Raw genomic sequence first — 16256 nt, 5'->3', positions numbered from 1 at the left:
AATTTCAGCCTTCCACCCACACGGGAAGTTGGAGAATTAGTGATGAGTCAGTGAGTGAGTGAGTGAGTGAGTGAGTGAGTGAGTCAGTGAGGGCTTTGCCTTTTATTAGTATAGATATATATATATAGTTAATTCAACCACTTTCCAAGTTACATAACAAGTCTGCCAGTATTTTTTATTATCAAATTTTTATTAAATTTACATGCAAGAATATTTTAATGCAAATCAAACACAGACATCAATATATAAAAAAACACTCCCCATGGCAGCCACCCCCAGTTCTAACCTCAATGAGAATTCCTCTTAAATTAAAAATACTGTAAATGAGTGGTTTGGCGTCACAGCAGTCAGCAAGTCTACATGCTTTCTTCATGTTCACATGAGTTTCAGATCCCCCCTCCCCTCATGCCTAATCCAATGCATGTACTGTACTTCATTATTCTTTGCAAGCTTTGGCTTAAAGGGTTCATGTCCCAGATCCTCCATGCATGGAGTTTGCATGTTCTGCCTGTTTCTGCAAGGGTTTCCCCCGGGTTCTCTGGTTTCCTCCCACAGTCTGAGGACATGCAGGTTAGGTGAACTGGCAATCCTAAATTGGCCCTAGAGTGTTATTGGTGTGTGTGTGTGTGTTCACCCTGCAATGGACTGGCACCCTGTCCAGGGTTTGTTCCTGCCTTGCACCCTTTGCTAGCTGGGGCAGACTCCAATAGACCCTGCTACCCTCTTTAGTACTAAGCGGGTTAGAAAATGACTGACTTGTTGAAGTCAGACCCTCAAATTTACTTTGAGGAACTAAACCTTTCTGGTAAGCAACTGTAAGTGTGATAGTGTTCATTCACGGCGCTTTGAGGTGATGTTCAAAATGGATAATACAATGCAAAGAACATATTTTTTCAGTTATAACCTCTACAGAAACAGGTTCTTGGATTGTGGCTTCATGGGATTCAAAATGAGATTTGTTTTGTATAACTGGTGCCCTCACTCCTCCAGAGTGGCACTGACTCATTGAGAGGCCATACCTGCACAAAGATCAAAATACAGTGGCCTTAGCTAATCAAGCTAAAGATTCCCTTATGTCTCAGTGACTGCTGGAGCTCTTCTCGAAATAGGTTTACTTTACCTGGGCATATTTTTTGGATTTAACACATCCATCTGACAGGGTTAGGTTTCTATTGTGCCTGGAACAACATCAATCAGCTTTAAAGCTTTAAATCATAATAAAGCACTGGCTTTCTGATGATTTCAGTTCCTTTAATAACAGTTTAAAGAAATCTGCTTCGATTGGGAATTTAAATGAATTCAGATTTTTTTTTTCAAAGTTGAAGGATTTTGCACATGTGCTCATGAATGATAAAGAAAGTCATTTTTTTCCTTTGAGTACTGGATGACGTCAGAGGCTAACTTTTAAGCTGATGAGTGACTGACTGTCCTACAACAATATGTTTGATGTGATTCCAGCAAAAACAGAAACCCACAGATCCACCACAAAGGCACAATACATTGATAGGGCACTTGTATTTTGTATTATTGCTTGCTTGATAATTCTCCTTGAAATGTTAATCACTGTGAAAAAGTTTTGTGTGAAATAAGCAATGACTGATTGATTTGAGCTACACCTTTCAGGAAGACAGTGAAAAGTAAATAAAAGAATATACATATATACTTTACTGTGGCTGAATTCTCACAAGATGGTGGCTGAATAGTAGATTTTGTTGAAAATCATTAGTGTGTTAATACTAAATTAAAAATAAGCATGACACTCGTTGTTTAATATATAATAATTTTCATAGATTCACTAGATATGAACTCTCACTTGACCATCCCAGAACATTTTCATTGTCATTTTTAATCTATTTCTATGTGGCTTTAGCTTTATGTTGTAAAACAAATCTTTTCCCAAGACACATGTTTCTTATAGACTGCATCAGGTTTTCCTCAAGGATATCTCAGTGTTTTGCTGTATTTATTGTGCCCACTACATTCACAAGTCTTACAGGGCCTGCTGCAGAGGAACATCCCCACAATATGATAATGCCACCAACCATGCTTCATGGTGGAGATGGTGTGCAAAATTGCATTTAGTCTGATTGCCAAAAAGGTAAGTCTTGGTCTCATCAGACCATAGAAGCTGCTTCTGGCTGATTTCAGAGTCTCCCATGTGCCTTCTGGCAAACCCTAGCTGTGATGTCAACATTGACTTTCTCTTTGGCACTCTTCTGTAAAGCTTTGACTGATGAAGCACCTGGACAAAAGTTGTATTCACAGTCTCTCCAGTCTGAGCTGCTGTAGTTTGTAACTCCTTCAGAGTTATTACAGGTTTCTTAGTGACCTCCCTTACTAGTCTCTTCTTGGACCATCACTCAGTTTTTGTGAGTTGCCTTCTGAAGGCAGATTACAGCTATGATATACTCTTCCCATTTCTTAATCATTGATTTACCTGTACTCCAAAGAATACTCATTGACTTTTCAATCACCGTTTAATGGAATTGCTTGGAGTGTTGTTTTGTCTTCACTGTGTAGATTTGCACATGATACCGACTTGTTATAAGTTGGACCTTACAGATATACCTTATGTTACAATCAACTGAAATCCTTGATTATAGCCAGGTGATCTCCATTATACGAGGGACATTCAAAAAGTTTCTCCACTTTTTTGAATTCTATTTATTAAGAATTTCAAAAATAAATTACATCACTTTTCTACATAGTCACCTTCCATTGTGATGTAATTTTCCCAACGTTGTACCAACTTTTTAATGCCATCAGCTTGAGTATGTAGCCACTGATGCACCGCTGCTTTCACATCAGGGTTCTTTCTTCATTCCTCAAGGTCGTGGCTGTAGCTGGACATCCAAAGGGCTCTGCATGCATCACACTAGTAGGGCAATTTTCGAACATTTCAATCCGTCATAAACGAGTCTACAAGAGAGAACTTTATCCCTATACTGAGCACACATGCGGAGATGAATTTGTGCTCCCGGCACACCTTCTGTCCACAAATCAGATGTTCCTCTTTGGTGCAATTTATAGGTTTCGCAGCCATCTTCAATACAGGTTGACAACTCCTATACTAAACTGCAAGGGCAGCCAGCTTGCCAGACAGAACTAGTCACATGACACTTTCAGACACGACCAATTACTTTTGTTTACAACGAAAATATAAAAGTGTGGAAACTTTTTGAATGACCGTTATACAAATTATGTAACTTATACAACCAATTGGCTACACCAGCGATGGTTTACACTTGTTATGTTACAGGTGATGAATACTTAAATGATTAATTGTTTTTTTCTTTATAATTGTAATTAATTTAGATCACTATGCAGAGTTCTGTTTTCACTTTGACATTAAAGAGTCTTTTATGTTGAATAGCATTAGAAAAGCCCATTTAATCCACTGTCATTCAATGTTGGATAAAAATAAAATGTGTAAACTACCGAGAGGTAAATACTTTTTACAGGCAATGTAGGAACACCTATGTGATATTGTGTTGTTATACATAATGTAAAAGTGTTAGAATATGCAATCATTGGAGTTGTGTGATCAATTAACCTATCTAACCAATGTAACCTTACTCATAATAGACTTTCATACTTTCGCACAGCCACACAATTGCTTGAAGCCGCTAAAACTTAAACAAACAGCAAATGACAAAAGCTCCAGGGAACTTGTTATCTTTGATTTGGCTTAAGATCTTGACTGTATCATCCAGACACATCCATCAAAGGTTCACTTCTGTTTGTTTCCTAGGTGTTGATTGATGACTCAACAAAGCAGAATATAGTATGGGAAGAAAGTTTTCTGCTCAAATATAAGACCTTTTTTCCTGAAAGATGAACTCACTAGAATTACATATAAATTAGCATGGCAATGGTCATGTTATTCTGTTTATTTATACATTTTTTAAAACAGAGTAATATATCATACTTCATGTATTTCACTATATTTCTTATTGCTTTCGAGGGAAAACACCAGATTGTCATAACTCAAAATAATTTCTGTTATATTGGCCTATTGGCCTAAAACAAGAATGTATTTCACAATGTATTTCTCTGTCTGGCTTTGAAATAGATTTACCATCTCACACATTTACTCTTATTGCCCTATATACAACAACAACATTTATTTCGTATATAGCACATTTTCATACAACATCCACCCATCCATCTATTATCCAACCCTACAGGGTCACAGGGGTCTGCTAGAGCCAATCCCAGCCAACACAGTGTGCAAGGCAGGAAACAAACCCTGGACAGCGTGCCAGCCCACCACAGGGTGCACACACACACACACTAGGAACAATTTAGGATCGCCAATGCACTTAATCTGCATGTCTTTGGACTGTGGGAGGAAACTGGAGTACCTGGAGGAAACCCACACAGACATGGGGAGAACATGCAAACTCCACGCAGGGTGGACCCAGGAAGTGAACCCGGGTCTCCGAATTGCGAAGCAGCACCACCGTGCCGCCCTTCATACAACATTGTAGCTCATATAGCATTACAAGATCATAAAGAAAAAGTTACATGAAAACAAAAACAATTAAAATAAAGAAATAATATTAAAGAATATGTAACAACAAAATAATTTAAGATTAAATGGCTGGGAGGAAAGAAAAAAAACTCTGAACAGAAAAAAATAGACTGGAGAAAACAAAAAACAAAATCTGCAGGGGTTTCAAGGTCAAAAGACCATCCAGCCCCCACTGGGCATTCTACATAACATAAAGGTTCCTAAATCAGTCCTCTTTATTTTCAGGCTTCATATGATAGGATTCTGATGAAATTGGTCCCATGGACAGATGAGACATCTGCCTTCATTCCATCATCTCAGGGGTTGGCATGGTGCTTTACTCAGGTGGTGGTGGTGAGAAGAACAGAAGAACCAGAAAAGACAGCAGAGAATAGTGGGGATTAGTACAAATTGCAGATTCCTGAAGAATATGATAATTCCATACCCAAACAGTCCATTTGGAATACAAGTCAAATGTAGCTACAAAAAAAGCCATATTAAAATAATGTTTTTTGCAGTTTTTTAAAAGTTTCCACAGTATTAATGTGGTGAATATATAGGTAACGTATTCCAGATTTTAGGTGCATAACAGCAAAAGACCACATCACCACTTCTTTTCAGCTTGGCTCTTGGAATTATAAGCAGATCTCCAATCAAAGATCTAAGTTTATGACTGGGAGTGTAGGGGGACAGTCATTCCAAAATATAAAATGGAGCAACATTATTTATTGCTTTATAAACCATTAGAAGTATTTTAAAGTCAGTTCTGAATGACAAAAAATCAAATATTAAAAATATCATATTCATGATCAGCAACCCCAATATATCACAAAGTGACACTCCAAATGCATATATTACTGACATCAATTTTCGAAAAGGAGTAACTGTGACTCTGGTATCTCATTAGGAGGTGAACCCCTGAGGTCGGTTGATGTGGCATGCACAACTTCAAGTCCTTCTGATCATTTATACTGAAGACACCTATTGGTTTACTCTTTATCATAAGGGTTTCATTTGCTGCACAAAATCCGTTCCACAAATTGCCAAAAAATCAGGGTTTTTTGGGTCCAAAGAAACCCCAAAAAAGTGAATGCCTTACATAACTTGATGTCAAGACAAGTTTTGTTATACCCATGCATCAGGAGTGCCAAACAAATAAAATTAAGTGATTTCAAAGCATTCAGTAAGTAATTCTTATGAACACACTATTTCATAATTTGTACATCTTCTAGAAATGTTCAACCTGCCATGTTTTTCAGGTCAGTTTTGACCCATTCTTGATTCTTAAGGATTTTTCACTGCATTTAGGATAGTTTATTTGTTCACAACTCATAAGCACACCCTTAATGTCATTTTAGTAAAAAAGTAAAGGCTTTTAGTAAAATGCCCTAACTTAATAAAAAGCAAGAACGTTTTCCTCAGTCACATTTTTGTGCAGCAGCTACAAATTTTGAACACTGCCATATCTTTTGATTCAATTTTGACCCACCATATACTTTTTACTTTACATTTACAGGTCTTTGTTTTTTTCACAACCCATAAAAAACACTTAAATGGCATCTTTTCTACTGTGAAACATAGGATTACTGGTAGTCATGTTAAATAGACAATCCATATAAAATAGGTTTCGAGTAAAATATCTGACATCCAAAGCATCTAAAAAACCGGTGTCAGAAAAGGAAACCTAGAAGGCACAGTCAGCATTTGAAATATTCTGAAGGTTAACAATAACTTAAAACACTATAGAATTAACATATTACAGAATTTATATGACTGTGTTTGCTTTTCCTGTTGTAGCACATCAAATAAACTTTGTACAGTAGTGTACCATACATACCTCTGAAAGATACAACGTTTCACCTGTACTGCTTTCATTAGGTGTGGTATCAAGTGGCTCACCTGATCCTTATCAACATGGAGATAGCTTTTAACCTCTTTTTTACTTTACTTTATATATACTCACAAATGTTCTTACAAACTTAAAATATTACAGGCTACCTATTTTTTGCGCATGAGCCATGTAACTACAACTTGAAGGAGCAACCTTCAATTTGAGCTGGACATCGTAATAAATACAGTATATCTTAATTCAGTGGGGAGGGTGTTAATAAAGGAGGCATCTAGTTTAGGAAGGAGCAATACCTTTCCTGGAAACCCCTTTGTAAAGTGAGTTTTGCAACTACAGGACATGAACTGCCATGAGAACATCAGCTTTGAAACATTGCGAACGTGCAGCCCCATACCACCCTGTTCTGTGGACTGCAGCAAGATGTACTTGAAATTACTACGTAGATGATAGGGTGTTGCTCTTTTTAAAAAATGTCCAATATTCTGAATATATGCACATTTTTCACAAGCTAGGGAAGCCTTTATCTTCTATTTCTATAATTTAATATCCCAGCAAGTAATCTGCTTGGTCAGTTTCACTGTTTGCTCAGTCAAAAGCAATTGAGACAGGAAGCACCAGGAAAGGGAGGTTGACACACACAATGATACAGAAGAAAGACATAGAAGGAACAGGAAAAATCTCCTTCAAACACAGAAAGTTTTTGCAATAATATGAATGATGATTTCAAGGCAGGCAATAGGGGCCTGTCTACCACTGGTTTCCAACAAATGGACAGGAGGCAAGCAACGCAGCTTGAAATAACAGAGTCTGAAAAGCAGGCTTTATGGAAATGCAATCAAGAAAGGAAGCACCAGCCAAGACAGACTGAGACAACACAAGAATACTGTGTTGGAAGGCCCAGGACGAACACTAAGGATGCACATAACATAAGAGATATCAAACATCAAATATTTTTAAATTTATTCTGTTACCTGTCTTCCAAAGGTAACATAGCTAGTTTTAGAAAATTGAGTGAGTACAACGTTACACATATTGGTGGAGTCCTTTAGTCAACAAATGTGTCTAGTAAAGTATATAAGATTAAAAGTAGCTGCTTGAATTTGAAAATGTATTGAAGGAAAAGTAAAAGTCGACAGAATATTTTATACTCAAGGAAAGCAGATCTATTCTCAAAACTTACTAAAATACAGCACTGTTGCTCAACAAACCAAATGAAGACACACCACTGCTTACACAGTGTATAATATCAGGCATGTCTGTAGTATATATTTAATCAATTCATTTTCTTCCTTAGTGGCATAAGTTGTCTTATCTCCACTTATCGGCCGTTGGTGGGGGTTAGTTACTTTTAAAATTAATTTCCTGGAGTTTAAGAGTTTACTTTCTGACCAGGTTCATTCCAATTTGGTAACTACAGGCCAAATTGCCCTTCTGTCTGAATGATCCTTTTTTAGCCCAACTATTGGCTCATGGAACAAGTAGGGGACATTTCTCTATTTATCATGTTTGACTCTCTTAGGGTGCATTGGCTTCCTAACATATCCAGTGCCTGTCATGGATGTGTCAGATCTGATACTCAAGTGATCTCCTCCTGCAAAAAAAAACAAGACTTTGAGCTGTTTCTCCATGTAGAGTTTGCTCAAAACACATTTATATAAAAATAATTTTTTGACAGTCTGGTGCTATAGGCCATCTGTTGGGGCTTATGTTATTTTCACTCATACGGCGGTAAATAAAAAGATTAAAATATGTACAACTACTTTTCACCCATTCTTGTTCTGCTTTTACCATCTCCAGCTAGGGATTAGATTAAACAGAATTTTATTTGTCCCCGGGGAGAAATGTGGCTTTTTACAGGAGCTCCATCTTCGTACAAACAACTCTTGTGGTGAAAACTGAAACTGCAACTGAAAGCAGTACAACTGAGTTACTTAGGCACTCATAATCACAGCACAAGTAACTAATTACAGGAGCATTTAACACACTCTGGTTTCATTTCTTATTCTCATTGTTTCAAGGTGTTGCAGACATACCTAAACTATTGGGTACTCCTCACAACTCCATTCAAGTTGAAAGCCCATTGGAAGTGCAGTCAACATGAGCCGGCACCTTGGTTTGCTTGCATTGCAGATTGGTGGTATATTTAATATCCATCTTGTGAGTGCTGTGCTAGAACCATTCCCAACTGGGATACTATAACGGAAAGACAATATGGAAGGAGGCATGGATGAGACTGAAGCAAATGGATAATGTGGGAAGGTTGGTGAAGTCAGGGCAGTTCCTCCCCCAGTCAAATAGATGGCATGGATGCAGTATGGACACCCGCAGGGATATATGGGAGTTGTAGTCCTGAGAGACAAACTTGTCAGTGTCCTTGAGTGCCACCAGAGGGTGCTGCAGGGAGAGGGACTCCCTGTTTCAGGAGGCTCCTGTCTGACCCGAAAGTGCTTCTGTCAGACTATGCCCCAGTCCCAGAAGTACTCCCGGTTTTGACATAAAAGCGAGACGTACAGCCTCCTCCAGGGATCCAGAGTCAGGAGGAGGTGGACAAAGCTTGCCAGGAGGAGTGAAGATGGAAAAAGGAGAGAGAGAGAGAGAGAGAGAAAGACAAGAAGAAAAGAAGAGACTGTGTATTTGTTATTGATATGTGTGAACTGTGGTGCTGGGGAGCAAAAGAAAAGCACTTCCCCACTTAAATAAAGGCATGTTGTGTTGCAAGACTTGTGTCTGCGACTGTTGTGCCAGGTGTTTGGGGCACGCTGTGCACCCTGGTGATCACAATTTACAATCTATTTTTATAATGGCTACTATCAGTGACAAGCCAGATCAAAACTAACCTTAATTATGACTAGTAACTAATTAAACAAGTTCATAAACAAAACAAAAACAGTGAGAGATATGGAACTTCTGTAAAAGGCTGCTGTTTGCACAGCACTCAAGAGTGCAGAGAATATCATGAAAATAGCACATGGTCCTGATTTCTGAGTTCAGAATAAGCCTGCTGCTTGGCACATATAAAAAGTTAGGTCAGTTTAGCCCATTAACATGATAAGTGGTGTCAGATTCATAGATTATGAGGGGAAACCACTGAATGCAGAGGAAATTCTGTATAATATGTTGGGAAACGTATACAGTAAGTGCCATACAGAGGCCATACAAGGGTGGCATCAAAACTGTGGCATGAATGGAATTCATACTAGATAACATTTCAATACAATGTCTGAAACATATCCACTTAAAAAGATAAAAAAGAAGCAGGCAGAAAAATGTTTAATATTAACCTACCATGTTTATTCTCAACTGCTAAAGCTTTTTGAATTCCAATGAGTAATTTCTCTTGTATCAGCAAATTTTGCATACTGTATACAGATTAAAGTAAGTTAAAAATGAATAAAATTTTAATATATTATTCAGATTATTCTATAGTCTTAGGAGAGTGTGTCTTACAGTAAGATTACAAAAGTTACATATTCATTGATGTAACAATCAAAATAGAAAAAGAAAGGCTCTTCTTTCCATAACTGTTATCAACATTAAACAAGAATGCTTTTGCTTTTTCATTTCTCCTTGATTTGAAGGCCTTGTGACATCCACGCTTATCCCTGAAAGAAACACTTTTAGAAAAGAATACAAGCCCACTTGCTTTAGAACGTTGTTCTGACTAGAGTCTTAAGCTCTGTGTGAGAAACATATTATTAAGAAATGATCCCCCATGATGCCAAAAATGCTGAAATAGGTGACTTTTTGTTTTCCTGAGAGAGCCAATTGCTGTATGTGATGAATTAATGTAATGGTTTTGTAAAAGTGTCTTTGCACTTTTAAGAACTGGTGAAGCTAACACATGCAAAAAGGCAAAGTCATCTCCCACCTCAAAAAATAAAAGAAAAGATGTGTAATGATTTGTTTCTTATGATGTGCTAATGTGGTTTGCCAGGGCATGATAATGCAATTAGCATAGTGCATTTTAGATAACGAATATCTTTTAAAAGATTAGTTCTATTGCTTGTTGGGCTTTCTTTTATGTATGTATAAAGTTGAATTCTAAGTTCCCCACCTGTGATGGGGTTTGCCAACATTTCTAATGGCCACTGGGGCATTCTATATAAAGCACTTGATTTAACTTCGGCTCAAAACACAGCAATTTTCCTTAGCTGATAATGACTACTGATGTATATCACTCTATTATTTGTTCCTGTATATGTCTCTGCTTTCTACAGAGTTCTTTTGGTAACCTTTACCTTTGTTCTTTTCACTGTCTTGGAGCATTTGTTAGTACTGAAATATGTATGTCTCTATCTGAGTATGCATGGCTCAAATAGAGCTGCAAAAACCTTTTCAGCTAGGTTTACTACTAGATACAAGTATACCAACATTTATTTGTGGTTTGCAGGGACTTTATTGTTAGTGATCAGTCTAGTTTAATGATCGTGTTTGTATTAACAACTAATTAAAATTAATATAATGTCACCATATACGTCAAATCTTCACCTTTTCAAGACCAGTGAATTGATGTTTGTTAACCTTTATATACAATGTTTGTATAAAGAAGTGTATTAGGTGCTTGGGCACCAATTTATTAGCTTTCATTGCAACTTTGGGATAAGACAAAATGTGATCAAGATTGGCAGAAATCATAATACGCATGAGCAAAACTGAAGATAAAAGGGCTCAGTAAAACATCATTGAGAAAATAAGCAAGAGTGTAAATGACACAAGAATTGAGGGACTGGAGGAAATGATAGAAGTAAAGAATAAGACTGAGAACTAAGTGCGTAGACATAATGCTAAGTAAAGTTGCTTTTGCTCATCAGCAAAGGATAGTGCTTACTAAAAGTAAGCATGCTTTAAAAGGCAAAACAGATACATGCGTGACAGAAACCGAAATGCTATATGCTCTTTGACAGACACATGGGTGTAAAGAGTGTTTTACAAAATTGTGCTGGTCAAATACAGGGAAGGAATTCAGGGAGACACTGCCATTAACTTTTTCTTCATTTGTCTCGTTAGACTGGAGGAAGTGAAAAGCCCAGAGGACAACTGAAGTCATTTCCCTGCTAGGTAAAGCCCCACTGGTTCTGACCCTCACAGTACAGTATGTAGTTTTCAAATACATTCCAGGTTTGGAAAATCGGGACCTCTGAGCCTCTAGAGAGTTTTTTCTTTGCACTATGATGAAACATTGAAACAATCACTGCACAATTGTGGTTGTGACTGCATTGTTTTCTCTCATGATAACCGGCATTAAACAGAGATTCTTTCAGGATCCCAATCTTAATTTTCTGTCTTTGTTCATCTTATTACATTTTTTATTCCTCTGTGGCTTTGCCATTTTGGTCGGACAGAATTAATTTAGCATGAAACAGAGCTGGTAAAAAACATTTTTTAGACAAATATAAATTAAATTTTATTCAGTCTGATTGAACTGTAATGTTCTTATCATAATTGTTTAGTTATTGTACACTCAAAGAATTTGCAGGATGTGAGCAGAAAATTTTAGCTAAGGTGAGCAAATGGTTAAGACACTAATCAAGAATACACAAGACAAGATAGATAGATAGATAGATAGATAGATAGATAGATAGATAGATAGATAGATAGATAGATAGATAGATACTTTATTAATCCCAATGGGAAATTCACATAATCCAGCAGCAGTATACTGATGCAAAAAAAATTATTAAATTAAAGAGTCTGCGGTGGGCTGGCAATCTGCCCAGGGTTTGTTTCCTGCCTTGCGCCCAGTGTTGGCTGGGATTGGCTCCAGCAGACCCCCGTGACCCTGTAGTTAGGATGTAGTGAGTTGGATAATGGATGGATGGATGGAAATTAAAGAGTAATAAAAATGCATGTAAAAACAGACAATAACTTTGAATAATGTTAGCATTTAAACCCCCCGCCCCCGGGTGGAACTGAAGAGTCGCATAGTGTGGGGGAGGAACGATCTCCTCAGTCTGTCAGTGGAGCAGGACAGTGACTAAAGTCTGTCACTGAAGCTACTCCTCTGCCTGGAGATGATCCTGTTCAGTGGATGCAGTGGATTCTTCATGATTGACAGGAGTTTGCTTAGAGCCCGTCGCTCTTCCACAGATGTTAATCTGTCCAACTTTACTCCTACAATAGAGCCTGCCTTCCTAACAAGTTTGTCCAAGCGTGAGGCATCCTTCATCTTTATGCTACCTCCCCAGCACACCACCGCGTAGAAGAGGGCACTCACCACAACCGTCTGGTAGAACATCTGCAGCATCTTATTGCAGAAGTTGAAGGACGCCAACCTTCTAAGGAAGTATAGTCGGCTCTGACCTTTCTTACACATATTCTTGGAATATTCAAATTGTTCTTTATGAGCTTTCAGTCGATTCAAAGTACAAGAACTAGAAAGTATAACCATGTAACTCCTGTTCTTAGTACTTTATATCGGTTTCCTGTTAAGTTTAGATTTGATTTCATAATCTTCATTCTTCATATAAAGATTTAAATGGCTACTTACCTTTGTGAACTTAAGATTAAAAACAAACCAGTAAGTGCATTAAAGTCTCAAGATGCCTATCAAAGATTAATAAAACAACAGTAGAAGGTTGAGCTTCTAGCTACAAGGCCCTTAGGTGATGGAATAATCTCACAACTTGTATAAAGTGTCACAAATAAACACACCAGACATCACAAAGGTTTGGGGCAGCCATCCTTATAATGTGTCCTGACTGCAAATATAGAAATTTTTAGAGTTGTTGACATGACTGAGTCTAAAACAAAACTTATCACATATAGTAAACATGGCAGATTTAAAGGCACATTCAGGAAGTGGTGTTATCTTTAGGGCTGGAACCAGAAGTGATGTCCTTGGGACTGGAATTGACATCATCTCTGAGGCTGGACCTGAAAGTGGTGTCATCGGGACCAAAAGTGATGTCATCGAGGGTGCCGGAACCTGGCGGGATTTCCCGGGAATGGTCTGCAAGTAACTGAGAAAGACAGTCAGTTCACTCTGCCACTCCCAGTCAGTGGTAGTTGTAGCCATTGATGCATAAGGTGAAGTCAGGCACGGGTAAAACGCGTGTCAAAGAAATCTCACAGTCCAAGAGTTTGTTTTAAAATATTTAGTGAGAGTTAAAGACAAATAATCCACACAAGAATAAAAGGAAAAATAGTTACACATATAGAATAAAGGCAAAAAAAAGAAAAAAAAATGTATCTTCTATAAACTTAGCTTTTCTTAAGAAACTTTAGTTATTTCTATACTTAAACATTCTTTACTTCTTTCTATACTTAAAGGTTCTTAATTTCTTCTTCTGTATGCCTTAAGCATATGGTTCAACACTTAAATAAAAGTGCTATTTTACGAGTTACCCGTAGGCCAGTTGGTACATAAACATGTGCCCAGGCACGGTCACGTGCACAAGCACGATCACGAGCACAAACACGGTTAAAAACCGTATGCCTCTATACCTTACACAAGGCAAGGCTAGACACTAACTGGAGAACATTGTTCACTCAAAGCTGTTAAAAACTGACAGGAAAATACCAATACTATTCTATTCATGGGGGTTATAGGAACCTCTCATAGATTATGCATTGTCATCTAGGAAAATATTCATGAATCTTATAGAACTAGGAAAATGGCTCTTACAGTAGTATTACAACTACTCAGGCCCTTTAGCTGCCTCCTACTCGCACATATGTGACAAAAGATACACCTTTATCTTAGCCTTCAGCTCCAGGCTGACAGTTTACTACTTTAATGTAACACAAGCTGTGCAACCCATCTAAGACAGGTTGAAATCTAAGTAATAAATGTAGACCTCAGCATCAGTTTTTGCAGTGCAGCATGCAATACCAATGTCTCTGGTATATGCCATTTGGTATGGAATTTGTAAAAGCAGAGTTAATGTTTGTGATACACCATCTATTGGAATGGCAAATGCATTGCATTTTCTTACTAAAATTGCTTGTGGTACACCATCTCTTGGAATGACAGAGACATAGGACCCGGACAGACACACAGACACTTACAGTATTATATTACAGCTGCTGATTAGATGTACATATTGTATTTCCATTTGCCATTAATTTATACAACAGTATACAGCATGTATTACAATTACTATGAGCCATTACTGACACTTCTTTATTCTGTTTGTCTTCTTGGTATCATGCTGTAACCCTTGGCGCCTCTGCTGTATTGGCAAGCTGATTTCCTGCCCATGGGAAGGACAACAGAAATACTAGGAAGCCTTGGAATCCAAGGATATAAGGATTTTGCCTTTTTACTGGAACAAACTGGCAAACCTACTGTATATAATCTTGTACAGTTCTCAGGAGAGGGTGGCTGATTAGCTGCCTTAGGTCTCCACAACTGTGATTTGGATTTATAACTGACTATGTACCCTGCAGAAATTTATTTTCTCCAAGGATGTTGCTCACTAGAGTTATTCTTTTACTCTACTTCATTGTCAACTGGCCATAACTCAATGATAATATCAATGGACATATAATTATAAGATCCATTTACATCAATCAATTAGAAATATCCTTGTTTTACTGTGTGTTTTACCTAATATTATTTCAGTTTGTGTATTTTATATGATTTTTAAAATCTGTAATATGTATTTTACTTGTAAATGTGATAAGGATCTGAACCTGTAGTCAGTGATGTGGACACAAAAAGTGCCAAGAGATTATTGCGAGTACAACAAAACCAGGAGATGATTAAACAGCTTAAAACCATGGTTATGACAAGCAAGGATTAGAATGCTGAAAAAGGCCAACAAAACAGAATGACCAGAAACTGAAAGGGTAAGAAAAAGTTGAAAATCAAATGCAATTACAACACAAACCTTACCGTTTGCTTCCCAGGTCTTCCCTGCGTGGAGTTTGCATGTTCTCCCCATGTCTATGTGGGTTTCCTCCAGGTGTTCTGGTTTCCTCCGACAGTCCAAAGACATCCAGATTAGGTGCATTGGTGATCCTAAATTGTCCCTGGTGTGTGCTTGGTGTGTGGGTGTGTGTGCCTTACGGTGGGCTGGCGCCCTGCCCAGGGATTTGTTCCTACCTTGCACCCTTTGTTGGCTGGTATTGGCTCCAGCAGACCCCCGTGACCCAGTGTTAGGATATAGCAGGTTGGGAAATGACCGACTGACTGATCTTACTGCAAGGATCTACTTATTTGAAAATGAACTACTGCCAAGAATATCTAAGTGTTTTGTACCCAGTGAGAGATAAAGGCAGGGAGTAATCACTGTCATAATTTATATTGTCACTTCCCATGATGTTTTCAGCTCAAAGATCATGATCATGTGACTAACTACCCAAGTGCAGACTGTGATTTTCAGATCTATTCACCAGTCTATCTGTTGAAAATTTCATGGTTTTACATAAAAGTTCAGCGTTCTTTAGATTAATTTGAATATAAACATGTTATTTTCAGCATATAGATTTGCACTTAAGTTTAAATGTGAGTAAGTTCCCTTTAACTGTGCATGACTGAAGGTGAATGCAATTCAAGATTTTTTTTTTTTAATCAAAAGCATATATCTGTACACTTTCATATCTATCTATCTATCTACCTATCTCTTAATACATTCTTGTTTCTCATGTTGTTGGAGAGTGATGATGTGTTTGCATGTTGACCAGACATGCAAGTAAAAATTTCACTATACACTATGTAGGAGGAGGACAGGTATCCTGGCTGGGAAGGAGGATGGTTTCTTACCCGGACTGGAGGTCAGAGGCAAATGACATATGGAGTGGTACTTGGAAGTTGCAGTCTGGAAGTGCAGCCCTGCTAGGGGTATCAGGGTGCTTTTGGGGGAAGACCTCCTTACTTTCTTTGTGGCGTGGAAGTGCTTCCAGGAAGACACACCAGAGCACCAAAAGCATTCCCAGGCTCAGCTTAAAAGA

At 37.9% G+C, this 16256-nt stretch overlaps 1 long non-coding RNA gene across 1 annotated transcript in view; it reads left to right on the top strand.

The window, feature by feature from the left end:
* The window catches only part of LOC120519019, an 82135-nt gene extending 70715 nt beyond the window's left edge, over positions 1 to 11420 (top strand). The window contains exon 4 of the long non-coding RNA XR_005631363.1: positions 11370 to 11420. This is a non-coding gene — a long non-coding RNA (uncharacterized LOC120519019). The remainder of the gene's footprint in view (positions 1 to 11369) is intronic.
* Positions 11421 to 16256: the final 4836 nt, after the last annotated feature.

The sequence above is a fragment of the Polypterus senegalus genome, chromosome 1, assembly GCF_016835505.1.
Source record: "Polypterus senegalus isolate Bchr_013 chromosome 1, ASM1683550v1, whole genome shotgun sequence".
Classification (NCBI taxonomy): Eukaryota; Metazoa; Chordata; class Cladistia; order Polypteriformes; family Polypteridae; genus Polypterus; species Polypterus senegalus.
This window is presented reverse-complemented; position numbering and strand designations above follow the sequence as displayed.